We start from the raw sequence: 16,140 nt of genomic DNA on the forward strand, positions 1-16,140 counted from the left end.
AAAGGCGTATGTAACAGAAAGTTCTCTAAGAGCTGTGACAAATGAATCCACGGATTCACCTCGTAGCTGAGCACGCTGGAGGAACCGTTGTCACTCTACGACGGTATCAGTCGTGGCAGCGAAATAATCTGCCAGCTTTGCCATGGCGATCACAAACTCATCCTGTTTGGTTGTTGTCTTATCGGCCGCTTCCTTGTTTTGCTGTTCTCCTGCTGAAGCTGATGACTTTTCTCAGCAATGCGTAGAAAATGCGCTGAACTTCCACGCCCAGACAGTGCAGCAATAGCACTTTCCAGCGTTTTTCCACGAGGCCAGCACATAATTTTCGAACATCATTCGCCACTGATTCCATGGAATGGCTGGCCTTCCCGGGCTGGCAGGAATTCCGGTGGCTGAAGCACGGTCATCTTCTAGCTTATTTGCGTCTACTCCTCTTGACCCTCGTCGCCATCTGTTGTGTCACTGGCTCGCACACGCAGACAGACAAGTAAGCACGATGCCAGTAGCCAAACGAAGAAGATCCTTTAATATATTAGTCGCGGCAATACATACACAGCCAAGGCCACCCGTGGCACCCTCCAGGATAGATTAATATAAAATATTTCCTGCTGCATATGAACCTCACTAATAATGCAGCCCTTCTGATTTGATCTTTATATTGAACCTCTTGCTAATATTCCGCTTGAAGTGCCTAATTAAGGGCCCCTAAAAATGATTATGCTTCTTTCTATTTTAGAAGTATCTACACTCAACGTACGGCACACGACACACAGAATTGAAGCGATATTGAAGAAGCCTTAGTCCTCCAGTGGTCGTAGCAGTTGGGCGGATGACTGTGACACACGATGTGTTTTATGCTTCAACTTAACCAAGAGTCACCAATTATTTCCATTTTAGTGCGCTAATAGCTTTTGAGTGGTTCTTGATTTACGCTGGTGTTATTGCGGTGCGCATGAAATAGTGCACTGGAATACATGCTAAAGGAAAGAAGGGTATGGACCGTATTGTTGCCTTTTGAGTCTTTCCTGCAGAGTGCATCGTCAGGTTATTGTAAGCCTACTAGTTGCAGTCACAACGAAGAAGAGCCTGTAACTCTGCGGCATGATTATATCTGCGAGGCTGTTTGATGGGGCCCCGCTGCAATGAAAAATGCAGCTTGGAAGCATTTTCCAGGAAGAGCGTGAAGAAAAATAAGTCCGGCTGCATAAGCTCCAACGTTTTGGATATATTTTGGCGTCACCAGCATGGATGCTGTACCCAACATGTCGCTATTTTATCATCCAACCCGCCTGCGGTCCCACAGCCAGTATGGCCGCTTCCCCAATATTCCACCGTCCCACTGGGCATCATCCCGTCTTCTCCAGCTCCCACTATTTTTTATACGGCAACAGTCCCCAAGATGGTTACCAACATTTCCATCGCTGCCTTTTGTTTTGCACAAGGGAATGACGAGTCAAGTACATCGTTTGACACATTTAGAGCGAGAGCTGGTCCTGGCACTGGAGCACCCTTTGCGTGTCCGATCCAGCCGGCGGTGGTCGCCCCATCAAGATGAGTCTACTTTGCACTGGAAGTCTGCCTTACCGCAGATGGTGCAGCCACAATATTTTTCTTTAACCTCATATTGCGCTGCATCACCTTAGCACACGAAGATCATCAATTACTGTAGCCTTGTTTGGGCAACGACGTCAAAGGCGAACATACACCGGCTATTTTTAATGCAAAAGAAAGCAATCCGTCACATTGCAGGCTTACCGTATGATGGCCATACAACAGAGTTTTTCACAACATATAATATAATCCCTGCAGTACATTTTAAACTTAAGTATGAAGCATAAAATCTGGTTGACAAAATCCAATACATGCTTTCTCTCGCTGTGCAATCTCAGACAATCCTTGGATGTTCCTTACAACATAAGACACAGAAACATTTGGCTAGTCCCCTTTTCGCGCACAAATAACGGTTTTAGTAGATTGGAACATCGCTTGCCAGTATCATTGAACACACTTCAAGACACAGATATGGACATAAGAACAGCGTCAGGACCCGCACTCGCTAAATATTTTACGAATCTAACAGTATGAAGCAATAGATTAAGGACTGGCATTTCCATATTGTAATTAAAGAAACATTTCTGTATAAATACATTTGTCTATGTCTCAGATTTCATTTTTGAAGTATGTACATGTTGTATCAATTTTTGTGTATAGAGTTTGTGTGTGTGTGTGTGTGTGTGTGCGTGCGCGTGCGTGCGTACGTGCGCGTGCGTGTGTGTGTGTGTGTGTGTGCGTGCGTGTGCGTGCGTGCATGCGTGCGTGCATGCGTGCGTGCATGCGTGCGTGCGTGCGTGCGTGCGTGCGCGTGCGCGCGTGAGCGTGCGCGTGTGCGTGTGCGTGTGCGTGCGTGTGTGTGTGTGTGTGTGTGTGCTGACTAGGTATAATGCGTTCTGGTGTATGCGCATAAAATATTATTTGATCGTATATTGTGCTGTAGTGCAAGAACTTCTGCAGAAACTAATCTAAACATTGTGTGTAATTTTTTGTGTAGTTTGAAACCGCTGTACGCTGCCATCAAAGGGGCAAGGGCCTTGGTCAAGCTGCTTAACTAGCAGCTTTTAGTCCTTACCCTCACATTTTTTCTTTACGAGGAATGTGGAATAAAGTGAATGTGAATCATGCAAACAATGCTTTGCCGCGAGGTTGCGCAACGATTAAAAAAGGTTTCGCGTTTGGTTAGCAGGCTGTGATCAGCATAGCTCAACTCGAGCGTCACGGAGTTAACTCTAAAACCTTCCCAGCAAGTATAAGCCTTGGTGAGCGTTTACTGGGTGAGCAGGGCCATGCAGTTACCCCCCAAAATCCTTGCTGTGTGCGCGTGTGTACAAACATGTGCTCAGTTTCTGGAAATTATCAGATGGTGGAACCGCCTATGAGCGAAGCATTGAGCTGTCTGCAGTGCTAGAACTGTTAAGAAATGTTTGGGGCAGTACGCCGGAATTCCGCAAGTAGCGTTACAGCCCGCGAACCTGCAAATGACACAGGACTCCGCATTGCGAGACACAGTATAGAGCTGTGGGGTGAGCACTACGTTCGGACAGGGTGGAGCTGCAGTGTGTAGATGTTAGTATGCAGTATAGGCATGGTATAGAGGCGTCGCACTGGAAGGCTTCAACTTAATTTAGACCATCTAGGGTTTGTTAACGTGCACTAGCATCGCACAACACAAGGGCGCACTACAATTTCGCCGGCTTTCAAATGCGGCCGCCGAGGCTGGCGAAATTTTGGATGTATGAAGCTTTGTACAGAAATGTGGAATGGGAAAAGAGAGTGGCCTCTCGACGCATGTGCATGAGGTGCGGTGAACAGTAGAATTTCCCATTGTTCTTAAACCGAGAGCTTTACTAGCCTATGCGCCGATTTCGCCTTGTCTGCACGAATGACCTTGAACAGGACTGACTCCCTGCAGCTACGTTACGTACGCTCCGCCGTGGCCGCGGCCGGTGCTCTCTGCCTATCAAGCGCCTCGCTTTGGACGATGCAGGTCAGCCAGAGCTGACGTCCTTGAGATTGGGTACTCACAGACGTCGGGACGAATCTGATCATCCAGTCAACATTCCGAACCGTGCGAAGGATTTAGCACTCGACTGGGAGCGCAAACGCGCTAAACGGCAGCCGGAACCGATGAAAAGCGGGTGCTTCGAAAGCAAAGGAAAGTCTCATAACAGGCCTTCTGGGACAGGGGACACCTCAGGCGCACGTTGTCACCCACACTTCGCGCACGTTTACGTGGTAAGTTCCCAGACACCCTTAGAGCGTGTGGGGGTAGCGGTCTCGGACTCGAAGGAGATGCCCTCGACTCAGCGTGGCAAGCTCAGCGGAGACCAGCCACCAAGTGACAAGTGGTTTTTGGGCGTTCGGCGCCCGGCTTTCGCTGGTCGCAAGCGCAAGCCAGAGAATGGGTCGGAGCCAAAGGTTCACAAAACAAAACAAAGTTTATACAGCAATGAGACGATACAGAGGATTACACAATCACTAGTACAATACATACAAAGTGATTAATGACACAATGCAACTCGTGTAAAGTTAAACTCGAGAGAGAATACAATACTCAAAGGAAATATTGCACCTAAAGTGCACTAACACACGAGAGAGAGGTAAACAAACAAAACACAATTTGTTCACCGGGCACTGCTGCAGTCCGACGACCAGAGTTCCACGACGATGCCGTCCCGCAGACTGGCGAACGTTGCCTCGTTGGTCCGATACTGGCCGAGTGGTGTTTTCCCGGGATTCGAACGGGCGCGCTTCGATGAAGCTTAAACGGCGGTCCGGACTGATTGATAGTTGTCAGCGTCCTTCTTTTATAGGCTCGCTCTCACGTCTGTTTGTTCTACGCGTCAAAGTAGGCGCGCACATACACGCAGTATCTCCCGTGTAGTTTCCCTTCCTTTCTCTCGCCGGCCGCGCGTCCTCATTGGTTAAAGTCAGGAGTCGTTCCGCGAAGGTTCCAGCGTGTTCTAGCGTGGCGCCGTCGTGGCGGCGTAGCCGACGTCCGAGTGCAGAGGAGGGGGACGTGACTTAGTGCACGCAAGGCTACGCCCTTTTCCTCCGGTCAGCAGAAGAACCGACTCGCATGTTCGAGAATAATCGGCGTGGATGACTCATTCCTTCGGCGCACGCCGTGGCGGTGGAGAGAGAGGCACGCTCGGCGGGGGCTTTCCCTCTCTCCCGTTGGGCTCGCGCCGGCGAGACGCCGTGCGCGCGGCGATTTTTCTTTGTTTGTTTTTAAAATGCGCCGAATTTTGTGACACTGCCCATTCCTTTAAGAATATTGTGTAACAATATTCACAAAACACAAAATTCGCGCGCCCATGCATGCGCTCACAAAGTCAATGGCGAATGCCAAAGTACACACATCAATACCTTGATGCTTTCACATACATTACCCAGTGCAATAGACAGGTTGCATCTCAAAACTTCACAATACTTCAAAACACGCCGCATTTCGGCGGTACAATTCGCGCGCACATGCATGCGCTCACAAATTCAATGGCGAAGGCCAAAATACATACATCAATACAATGATGTTTCCACATACGTAACTCAATGCCATGTTCACAATACACAAAAACCCGCCGCGATTGGGCAGTGCATTAACACAAGGCTACAAACATGGAGCACGCGAATACAAGGCACACTTTCGCCTATACTTCCAAGTTTGGCCTGCCCAGTGGGTTCGGAGCAGGACTGTTTCTCTGAAGCTTTCAGTCGCGCTTTTAGTTCTCTTACGCACGCGACTCTGACTTTTCTTTCTGTCGCAAGCTCTGCTCCTCTTTCACCTTGTGTTGAGGCTTCTCTTCCTAACGCGGTTTCGGCTCCGCTTCCTGCTCGTACTCCTGTCTGGTTTCGCGCCCAGACTTCGAGCCCTTCTTTTCCTGTGGTTAGCGTGTCGGTTGCGAACAAATTTAACGCCAGCGCGCTCATGACGGCTCCGCTCTTCGTGTTCTCCCCGGCGCGGGCTCTTCTGTTTTCTTTTGCGCCTCCAGACGGAGTCCTTACTGAACGCTGGGCTCGTTCCTCTGAACTTCTTTCTGACTTTGCTGCGATGTTCGTGGAGCTCGCTTGCATTCGGTGCAGCTGTCTTCATCTTGGTTCTGCCTCTGTTCATTTTCTTCCTGAATTTTCTCCAGGGCTCCTGCTTTTCGGCTTCACCTGCTTTGGTGGTGTCCGACTGATTTCTCTTTCTTTTGTCCTTCTTCCAAGCTCTTCTAGGGGTCAAGCCCGGTTCACTGTCAATGGCGTCATCCGAGTTGTTCTCTCTCGGAGAAGCCACTGGTTCAGCACTCTTTTGTTCTTCGAGGACTGCGCTTTCATCTCCTTGGAAGTCCTTTTCCCTTTTCTTGCTCTTTCGGTGCCTTTCTCGTGAGGGGCACTCTAAACATGGCTCGGGACTCCTTGAAGAATCGTTCTCCTCACTGTTCAGTGCTCCTTCCCCAATTCCTTCCGTAAGGTGCTTACTTCCAGTGCAGTCGTAAGCAAACCATTCCCCAGTCTGCTCCTCTCCTTCCACTACACATTCTCCTTCCTCAGAGGCAAGCATTTGCTCTCTTGCCTCAGATGCACAAATTTCCTCGCCTTCTTCGTCGGCGAAGCTCTCCTCGCTGCTCGAGGGTTCACTCGGAACGGTTTCCGGGTCTTCACTGAGTGCGCTCTCCTCAGTTATGACTATGTCGGAGCATTCATTCTCTTTGACATTTGACCGCACTTCCTCACGGTCCCTACTGCCACTCTCAGGTGTGCAGCACTGCAATTTCTCGCTGGAGCTCCAACTTTCTTCCTCACCTTCAGGCGAGAGCCCTAAGGTGCCCTCTGAGTGAAGCGTCAGGTTGGCCTTTTTCTCAGTGTCTACTACCTCGGTAGCAGCTACGCATTAAGTTTCCTGAGGAAGCGACACTCCGGTCTGTTCTTCACTCTCTGTGGTTGCAGCTGCAGGCACAGACTGTTCCACAACCTCACTCTCACTAGTTGAGCTAGTTACAACCTCCTCCGTGGTTGTCAACAAATTAGACTCGTTAGTCTTCCACCCGGCCTCTCCGGGGTTAAGCTCCACTGGATCCGTGACGTTCCTCAAACGCCGCATTTCAGCAAGCTTCCTCTGAAGGATTGCCATTTCTATTTCAAACGCTCTTTCGGCCGCTTCTTCGCGCCTTTTCCTTTCTCTCTCTTCTTCTTCACGTTTCCTTTGCCTCTCTTTCTCAGCGGCTTCTCTAGCGCGCTGTCTTTCTATGTCTCTTTCTTTCTCAGCTCTGTCTCTTTCTTGGTCCACCCATTCTCGCAGTTCGGCTCCGGTCATCCCCATCTGGAGACCGACCTCTATTAGCTCCTTTAGCTCCTTGAAGCTCATATCTGGAGACCGAACTCTACATTCAAGGCACTGGATACCTCTAAACGGTGAACATCACTAACCGCTTCGGCGCGGCACCTCACAATATCGCTCTGCTGCTAACCCTCGTTTAAGTCCTCTTCGTAAACTCCTTCCGACTCTTTCTCCGTTCTCTGCGCTTACAAACACCAAACGTCCTGCCGCGGACGCCAGAATATATTGTCACCCACACTTCGCGCACGTTTACGTGGTAAGTTCCCAGACACCCTTAGAGCGTGTGCGGGTAGCGGTCTCGGACTCGAAGGAGATGCCATCGACTCAGCGTGGCAAGCTCAGCGGAGACCAGCCACCAAGTGACAAGAGGTTTTTGGGCGTTCGGTGCCCGGCTTTCGCTGGTCGCAAGCCAGAGAATGGGTCGGAGCCAAAGGTTCACAAAACAAAACAAAGTTTATACAGCAATGAGACGATACAGAGGATTACACAATCACTAGTACAAATACATACAAAGTGATTAATAACACAATGCAACTCATGCAAAGCTAAACCGAGAGAGAATACAATACTCAAAGGAAATATTGCACCTAAAGTGCACTAACAAACGAGAGAGAGGTAAACAAACAAAACACAATTTGTTCACCGGGCACTGCGGCAGTCCGACGACCAGAGTTCCACGACGATGCCGTCCCGCAGACTGGCGAACGTTGCCTCGTTGGTCCGATGCTGGCCGAGTGGTGTTTTCCCGGGAGTCGAACGGGCGCGCTTCGATGAAGCTTAAACGGCGGTCCGGACTGACTGATAGCTGTCAGCGTCCTTCTTTTATAGGCTCGCTCTCACGTCTGTTTGTTCTACGCGCCAAAGTAGGCGCGCATATACACGCAGTATCTCCCGTGTAGTTTCCCTTCCTTTCTCTCGCCGGCCGCGCGTCCTCATTGGTTAAAGTCAGGAGTCGTTTCGCGAAGGTTCCAGCGTGTTCTAGCGTGGCGCCGTCGTGGCGGCGTAGCCGACGTCCGAGTGCAGAGGAGGGGGACGTGACTTAGTGCACGCAAGGCTACGCCCTTTTCCTCAGGTCAGCAGAAGAACCGACTCGCATGTTCGAGAGTAATCGGCGTGGATGACTCATTCCTTCGGCGCACGCCGTGGCGGTGGAGAGAGAGGCACGCTCTCGGCGAGGGCTTTCCCTCTCTCCCGTTGGGCTCGCGCCGGCGACACGCCGTGCGCGCGGCGGTTTTTCTTTGTTTGTTTTTAAAATGCGCCGAATTTTGTGACACACGTCAAGCTACGTGGCGGTAGTGACAGATGTGCGCTGCATGCGTAGGCATTGACAACGTTGTGCGAGAACCGCGGCACTGAAGCTCGTCTACCGAGCCGGAGTGCCAGGGTTTGAACCCGACCGAGGCGGCCGCACTTCGATGGAGGCGGAACGCAAAAGGCGCCCGTGTGCTCTGTGATATCAGTGCATGTCAAAGATCCCCAGGTGGTCGATATTATTACAACCTCCACTACGGCACCTCTTTCTCTCTTTCTTCTTTCACTCCCCCCTTCCTCTCTTCCCTTACTGCGCGGTTCAGGTGACCACCGAGATATGTGAGACAGATACTGTGCCATTTACTTTCCCCAATAAACCAAACCAGTTACCAAACTATAGGCCGCCAGAGTGCGTGGTGTCCATAGGCTTTGGTGTTGACGTTCTAGACTCCGATTATTTTGACGAAAGGAAGGGCGGTGGTGGTGAAAACATTTATTTCGAAGGGACAGGAGGTATATTTCGATCAGCCCGTAAGAGACCGTACATTAAAGCACTAGGTGGAGGTCCCTAGTTTAAGACTCCAGTGGCGGTGGCTGCCGCCCGGGCGCGCTCGACTAACGCTTGTTGGGCCTGTTGAGCAGGGCACATATGTGCGATAACTTGGCCGACGGTGGTGGTGGTGGAAAACATTTATTTACACATGCACTACTGGAGGTATTGCATGAGCTGACCCAGAGGGGGCCAGCCCTTACAAGTACTAGGTGGAGGTCCCTAGTTCGGGACCCCAGTGGCGTCGGCCGCCGCCCGGGCTTGCGCGACCAAGGCCCGTTGGGCCTGCAGGTCAGAGCAGCCGAGCAGGGTCGCCTCCCAGTCCTCCCGGGTTGGGTTGGGGTGAGGGGGGATAGCCGGGTTGGAGGGGCAGGCCCACACCATGTGGTAAATGTCCGAAGACTTCTCCGCACAGTGCGGACAACTGCCCGAGAAAGAAGGGTCGAAGTGTTTGAGAGCTGCTGGGCACAGCAAAGTATTGGCTAAAGGCGAAGCAAAAGCCGCTCCTCCGCCTTTGAGAGACCTTTACGCGGGCGGGGTTTATATAAAGACCGACGCGCCGCACCGATCGTCGCTTACGAACTGCCGCCCCACTGCAGGCAGGGACACACGGAGCGTTGAGCATCGCTGCGCCGCTCTACCCAAGCTCCGCCCATAACCGGTGTCGCACTTCGCCGCCGTGCAGCGTGCCTAAGCGCTGCTTGGGATGGTGTAAAAATATCACAAGAAAAGACAAGATCGCCTTGTTATCAGAAAGTCTGCTCGAGCAGCGACAAACCATGCCTGCTCATGTTGCGAGCTTTCGGTAACGGCAGCGCTCGCGGGCAGTCCGGGCGACGAGCTCTGCTGCTGCCTGGCTGCCGTGGTCGTCGCTAGGCCTATCGCCTCTATCGCATCGAAGCCGCAGCGGCCGGCTCATCGGAAATCGCCTGAGCTATGTTGAAAGGCCTGCTCTACACATCGCTGTGCTGTCATCCGCGTCATGTCACAATAAAGTAACGGTATGGTCAATTTCCGCGACGCCATCAGCAGCGACGCGAGCGGGCGCCAGCCGAGCCGGACCCTAACGTCGAGCCAGCGGCAGCTGCGAGGCGGTTGTGGCAAGAAGTTTGCTCGTATCACAGTCGTTACCTTTACCAGCAGCTCAGTATTGGTCAGCGATCCTCAAAAATGACACATTTTTCACATTTCTTATCCCAGGGTTTATTATTTAAGTCAAGAACACACTTTAGCTCGTTTTTATGACGCCGGCAGACGGGATCCACGCCGGCCGGCCGGCCGGCATGCTCGGCGTACTACGTTCGCACAAGAAAATACAGAACAGCCGTGATACCAGAGAGGATACTTCCTAGATTCGAGCAACGACAATATACCTGTGCAAAAGAGGATCTTTCGGCAACGACACCGCCGACGGCAACGCCGGGCGACGAACTGCGCGCTGGTCCCGGCTTCGCTAGTCGTCGCTAGGCCTAGCTGGTTTCGCACCGAAGCCACAGCTGACGGCGCTTCGGAAGTCGCCTTTGCTATAATGAAAAGGCTTAATATTTGCATCGCTTTACTGCGAACTCGTCCCATAATAAAAGATATGTTCGATAGAATGTTAACAAACAATACTCGCGCGTTTTTCCGTCGCCGGCATCAAAGCTGGCAGAACGGCCCGGCGGCGTGTTTTTTTTTTCAGCGCAAGCCCAGCCAGGCCACTGCTCATTGGCTCGCTCTACTGTTCACGTCACTTCCGCTTTAATTAGTACGAAGCACTAAAAGTAAATGGCTGTTCTAAAGAAGTATCTATACAAACATTTCATATGCATACAAAATATAATGAATCTTTGAGAAACTAAATTTCAAAGCTTAGTTTGGTCACGTGACTAGTGGTGGCGGGCGGCATGCAGACGACGCCCAAGAGTGTGATCACGTGACATGACGTCACTTTTGTCAACAGTCAAAATGGCCGCTTGAAAGGTCGTTGCGGCTGGTCGCGGCAGTCACGGTGTCTTCGGGCAGTTGTAAGCAAGTGATTCCAAGACCAATGCAAGGCGCCTAGTTGGATGCAGGATACTTGCCTCTGAATGGTTAAAGTGCGCCGATTCCAAGGTGCTATGTAAGCCGCGCGGTTGGATGCTAGATATGCGTATTGCATTGGTTTTCGAACCGACGTAGGACCTATGCGGTGGCGATGTCACGAAGCGTTTGCGGCCGTGTTGCAAGCGTTTCTAATTCCTGTGAGGATCACCACGGACAGCGACGATTAACAGCTGCTCACCTTAGAGAAAGGAGGCTGCTCATGGTGAATTTCCTGTGCGTGCATAAGCTACACAGCACAGTGACAGTGGACGAGAAGTGAAAGTGATTGCGGTAGGAGCTAGTGCTTCTCCGCCGAGGCAGAGAAATACGCACGTGCGAAGGCTCACTACGCACGCAGTGTTTTCCGAATGCTGAAATGAACTTGGCGTTGAGCAGCTAATCGTACTGGTTGCAGTGATTGCGACCGAAGCGAGCGTTGTTATACGACGTTGTTTCTGTTACGTATCTATCACCGATTTTGATCGCGCTTCCTGTGGATACTGTGCTTCGAAACTGCTGTGTGCGACGTGACGCGATCTTGGCTGCGCAGCCGTCGAACTGTTTTCTTCCGCGACAACCACAGCGTCGCCATTCTTCGGCGTGTTGCTGCTTCATACAGTACATTGTGTGACTCGGGTTACGATGTGCGAAAACATGGTGTGTAGTGCAGTGGTCTCTTGTGGAGCGTCGTTTTTTTTTATTTCCTGCCTGCTATGTGGACCTATGTCTGCAAAAATATTTGCGTTTAGAATTGGCGACATCACAAACTTCTCTGCATGATGGTGGGCTGAGCCAGAGTAGTAGTTCTCGGTTTAGGTTGTGACAACATGGTGCACTCCGTTTAAAAAGTGCTATAGCATTGTGGGCTGCGGAAAGGTTATAATGTAAGCTTGCGACTCTGTTCTTTATTGTTAAGCAGCTTAATTTATTTTGTGCATTGAGTAATCTGAGCCATGATGTGAGTCGCCGAGCACTGACAATGCTTTTGACACCAGAAAAAGAAGTGCTTTGGCATCCAGAAAGTGTGTGAGCAGGAGGAGTTGCTGGGCCTGGCAGTTCATGGGTTAACACAAAACTCTCTGCACACAGTGCGACAAGCAGTATGATGGCAATTACAGTGTGTAACAAAAGCATATGATTCAGGCTGTGCTTGACTTATCTACTCAAATTCAAGAAGTCTTAACAGTCTTTGCACTCTGCACAATTATGCGACAAAGGGCTGCATTCATTTTCACTCTGTCCACTGTGTTATGAGCGAGTTTCCATGTTATCGAGGTGTGAGTGCATTGAAAAAGTTTTACCCCCAGAAATACTGTCCATAATTTGAATCCATAATAATGGGGTCTGTATTAACGAGGCATGACCTTATAAATGAAATTATAGTTATTTTTAGTCCTGATGATGACACAAGTTATTCAGCTGTGTTATTTGCCTAGACGACTTATGAAGTAAATTTGCCATTGCAAATTATGAAAGCTGATTAAAAGAATGTTGTATGGCACAGCAGTTTGGTGGTTGTAGAATAACAGTTGGCTTTACCTGACACCACTTTGAAACAGCGGATAGGAGAACAAGGCCTGTGGAGCTAGTGAAACTGCAAGGAACAAAGACAACAGGAAAGAACACCACCACCGCCGCACCCAGTAGAAATTCTTGTTCTGTCATTCTCGCCCTTAGTAGCTCGTCGACATGCTGTCTTTCCAGCAGTTCACCCGACAGCACACTTAAGCCCTGTGAAACCTGGAGAATGCAACAGCAGGACAGGACACAGTGTGTACATATATCTTCTGCATGTCTCATCATAGCTTGGCCCCTGTATGTGTCTTGCCAGTCATCATTCAGCACCTATGACCCTATTTGTGCCGTTGGCATGTGCACCGAATTGTAAACATATTTTATACTCTTGTGGTGCTATAATGTTTTGGCCGATTAAGTTGTTTCATCCAAATTGGCAAGGCTTTAGAAAGCGTTCCTGCGATAGCCAACTTGCTCTCATTCTCCCTGAACGGCAACATCCCCCTTAACGCTTTTTTTCTGGGCTTTGAAAGAGCGTGTGATAAAATCCCTCATTTATATAAATAAGGTGTATTTTCTCATGCTATAACTTGGATCCAATTGCTCTAAACTGATTCCAAGCTTTAACAGCCAGCCGTCGACAGAATTCCCATACTAATTCTTACGCGTCCTGCTTTTTTCCTGCAATCTCGGGCGTCCCCAAGGCATTGCCCTTGGGCCCGAGGTTTTATTAAATACAATATGACCTTCCTTTCAGTGTTTCCTAACATGCCTTCATTGACAACAATGGAGTCTGCCCTCTGCAATCAATAACAGTATTTCAATTCTCAGAACAATATTTCGGATGATCTCGACTAGCCTGTTTGCTAATGTTATTAAGAATGCACCAACGTTTTTTACTTTCAGGATAAATACATCTTGCCTACTTATAAGGCCTTACTGAGAAAGACATATTCACTGCATACTGAAAAAAAAAAATTGGTTTTTGAGGAACGGAAATGACGTAGTAAATGTCACATATCTCAGTGGATACTCGAACTCGCTGACAATGTAACATGGTCTCACCTAACAATCCTTCCTTATACAACTACCCACAGCCCAGGATATTTACACCATAGCATGTCCTTAGTGTCACCGTCTTCCATGTTGCTTGCATTCAAATCTCCTGTGCAGCATCAGCAGAATATTGTTATGCCACATGGCACAAATCTAATTTTTCTCAGATCCTGGGATGAATTCAGAACTGAGCTGCTTGTTTTATTCTCTCAGACTATTGTAGAAGCTCCAGCGTCACAGCACTAAAGATGAATCTTCTAATTTCTTTGTCTCATGCAGAAACTGCGGGGTTATTTTTGCTCTTTACTGTCACATAACCAACTAATCTTTTCCTGCTCATGGTTCCTTCTGCACTAGCTGCACAAGCACTGTCCCTCCCTTAGCTTATGCCATTGCATTTCAAGATTCAATTTTGTTTTTGCCACGAAAGGCTAGAATGGTCTTCCATCTCGCAAGGCTACGCTTACTAACCTATTGTCCTTCGAACTGGTCACTGTAGAAATCCATGCAGTTAATGACAATGTAAGTTCAATATTTTTGAGGAATCCCCCAGTGTGGAGAACGTTTGCAATAAGGAAGTAATTGTTCGTTATCACCCACCCAACCGTAGCCATACGGCTACAAAAGAAAGCTACTCAGGTTCCACAGAAACTTTGTAGTTAGAGGAAAAGTTACCCTAGTCTAGGGTTCGAACCCGGGAATACTGCCTCACCGGGGCAGTTGCCCTACCAAGTGCGCGAACTGTATGGCTAGCATATGATGGGGTGAGCTCGAAATGGGAGCGGTGTTAGTCAAATATTTTAGGCGACTCCCTCAAAGTTGAAATGATTTCTAATAAGGTAGTCATTACTCATTGGCATCCACCCAAGCACGGCCATACGGCTACAAAAAGAGCTACAAAGCTTTTCTTTGCAGCTGCATGGCTGCGCTTGGATACTAATGAGTAATTATTCCCTTATTAGTACATTGCGAACTCATCAAGCTCCTACTTGCCTCACCATGTCAAAGTTCACCGCTCAGGTATTGCTACTTAGGACCGTTGAGGTATAATAAATATCAAAATAAATTGATCTAATAAAGTGCCTACTGACTCGTTCACTTGGGCAAACCAATAAAATGCTCTATTATGCATAATGTGGTCATCGAGAACTTTCCTCTATTTCAAGCAATATCACGGCGTATATATATGTCGTTTGCACAGCCGCTTTTAGAAATGCTATCCTTTACTATGATTCATGTAATGCCCCTCTGCTAAAGTTTTAGCCAGAGGCTGGCAGTGTTCCAAATAAATAAATATATGCGCACAGTAGTTGCATTCAGGCTAACTTGCACACTGTGCACACGAATCCTCTATCGGGCCGAACACACTGAGTGGAACAAGCCAGGCTGCAGTACAAGCTGCTAACAACCGTCATAATTACAAAATCACATTTTTCAAATAGCAAGGTTATATATTTTAAATTATTAGTGAGCGATTCAAAATAGCACACAGCAGTGGTTTTGCATTTTTGATAGAAAAAAAAATACTGGCGAAGGGAAGGCGCAAAAAGGACGATCAGGAGAGAAGAGACAGGATGGGACGAGCGTTTCCCTAGCAGTGCACAGTAGTTGTCACTGTAATATGTAAACAGGCTTCCTCCCTGCTGACAGTCATTGCAAAAGAGATGCGTATAACAACGCTCGCTTCGGTCGCGATCACTGTAACCAGTACGATTAGCTGCACAACGCCAAGTTCATTTCAGCATTCGGAAAACACTGCGTGCGTAGTGAGTCTTCGCACGTGCGTATTTCTCTGCCTCGGCGGAGAAGCACTAGCTCCGACCGCAACCACTTTCACTTCTCGGACACTGTCACTGTGCTGTGTAGCTTATGCACGCACAGGAAATTCACCATGAGCAGCCTCCTTTCTCTAAGGTGAGCAGCTGTTGATCGTCGCTGTCCGTGGTGATCCTCACAGGAATTAGAAACGCTTGCAACACGGCCGCAAACGCTTCGTGACATCGCCACCGCATAGGTCCTACGTCGGTTTGAAAACCAATGCAATACGCATATCTAGCATCCAACCGCGCGGCTTACATAGCACCTTGGAATCGGCGCACTTTAACCATTCAGGGGCAAGTATCCTGGATCCAACTAGGTGGCTTGCACTGGTCTTGGAATCACTTGCTTACAACTGCCCGAAGACACCGCGACCAGCCGCGACGACCTTTAAAGCGGCCATTTTGACTGTTGACAAAAGTGACGTCATGTCACGTGATTGCAGTCTAGTCACGTGACCAAACTAAACGTTCAAATCTAGTTTCTCAAAGATTCATTATATTTTACATGCATATGAAACGTTTCCGTAGATAGTTCTTTAGAACAGCCATTTACTTTTAATTCTTGCGTACTAATCGGAGCGGAAGTGACGTGCACAGTTCAGCGAGCCAATGAGCAGTGGCCTGGCTGGGCTTGCGCTGAAAAATAAACACGCGGCCCGGCGTGGCTCGGCCCCGAGCGCTCTGAGCAGCGCTCTACGTCATCATGACGCTGCCGCTCTCCGCGCTCGTATTGGCTCCCGCTTCCCGTCGTTGCGTTTGCCGCGCGCGGCCAACACCACCTAGAAGACTGCGGCTCGTCGTTGACATCCAGCAGGTTGGACGCAGGTGACGAGCTGCGATCGTTCGTTGCGATGACGGTCGTAACGACGCGCCGCAGCGAATCGCATGCACTTTTCGCACATGTGTCCCCGTCTTAAGTCGTGGCAACCGACGAGGGTCACGTCCCAGTCCTTCCGCGTTGGGTTGGACTTTTTAGGCCTGCGCGCGGCGCTGCAGCAATAGGCCGG

The sequence above is a fragment of the Amblyomma mixtum genome, chromosome 2 (genome assembly GCF_055824585.1).
Source record: "Amblyomma mixtum isolate Tamu chromosome 2, ASM5582458v1, whole genome shotgun sequence".
In the NCBI taxonomy this organism is placed as follows: Eukaryota; Metazoa; Arthropoda; class Arachnida; order Ixodida; family Ixodidae; genus Amblyomma; species Amblyomma mixtum.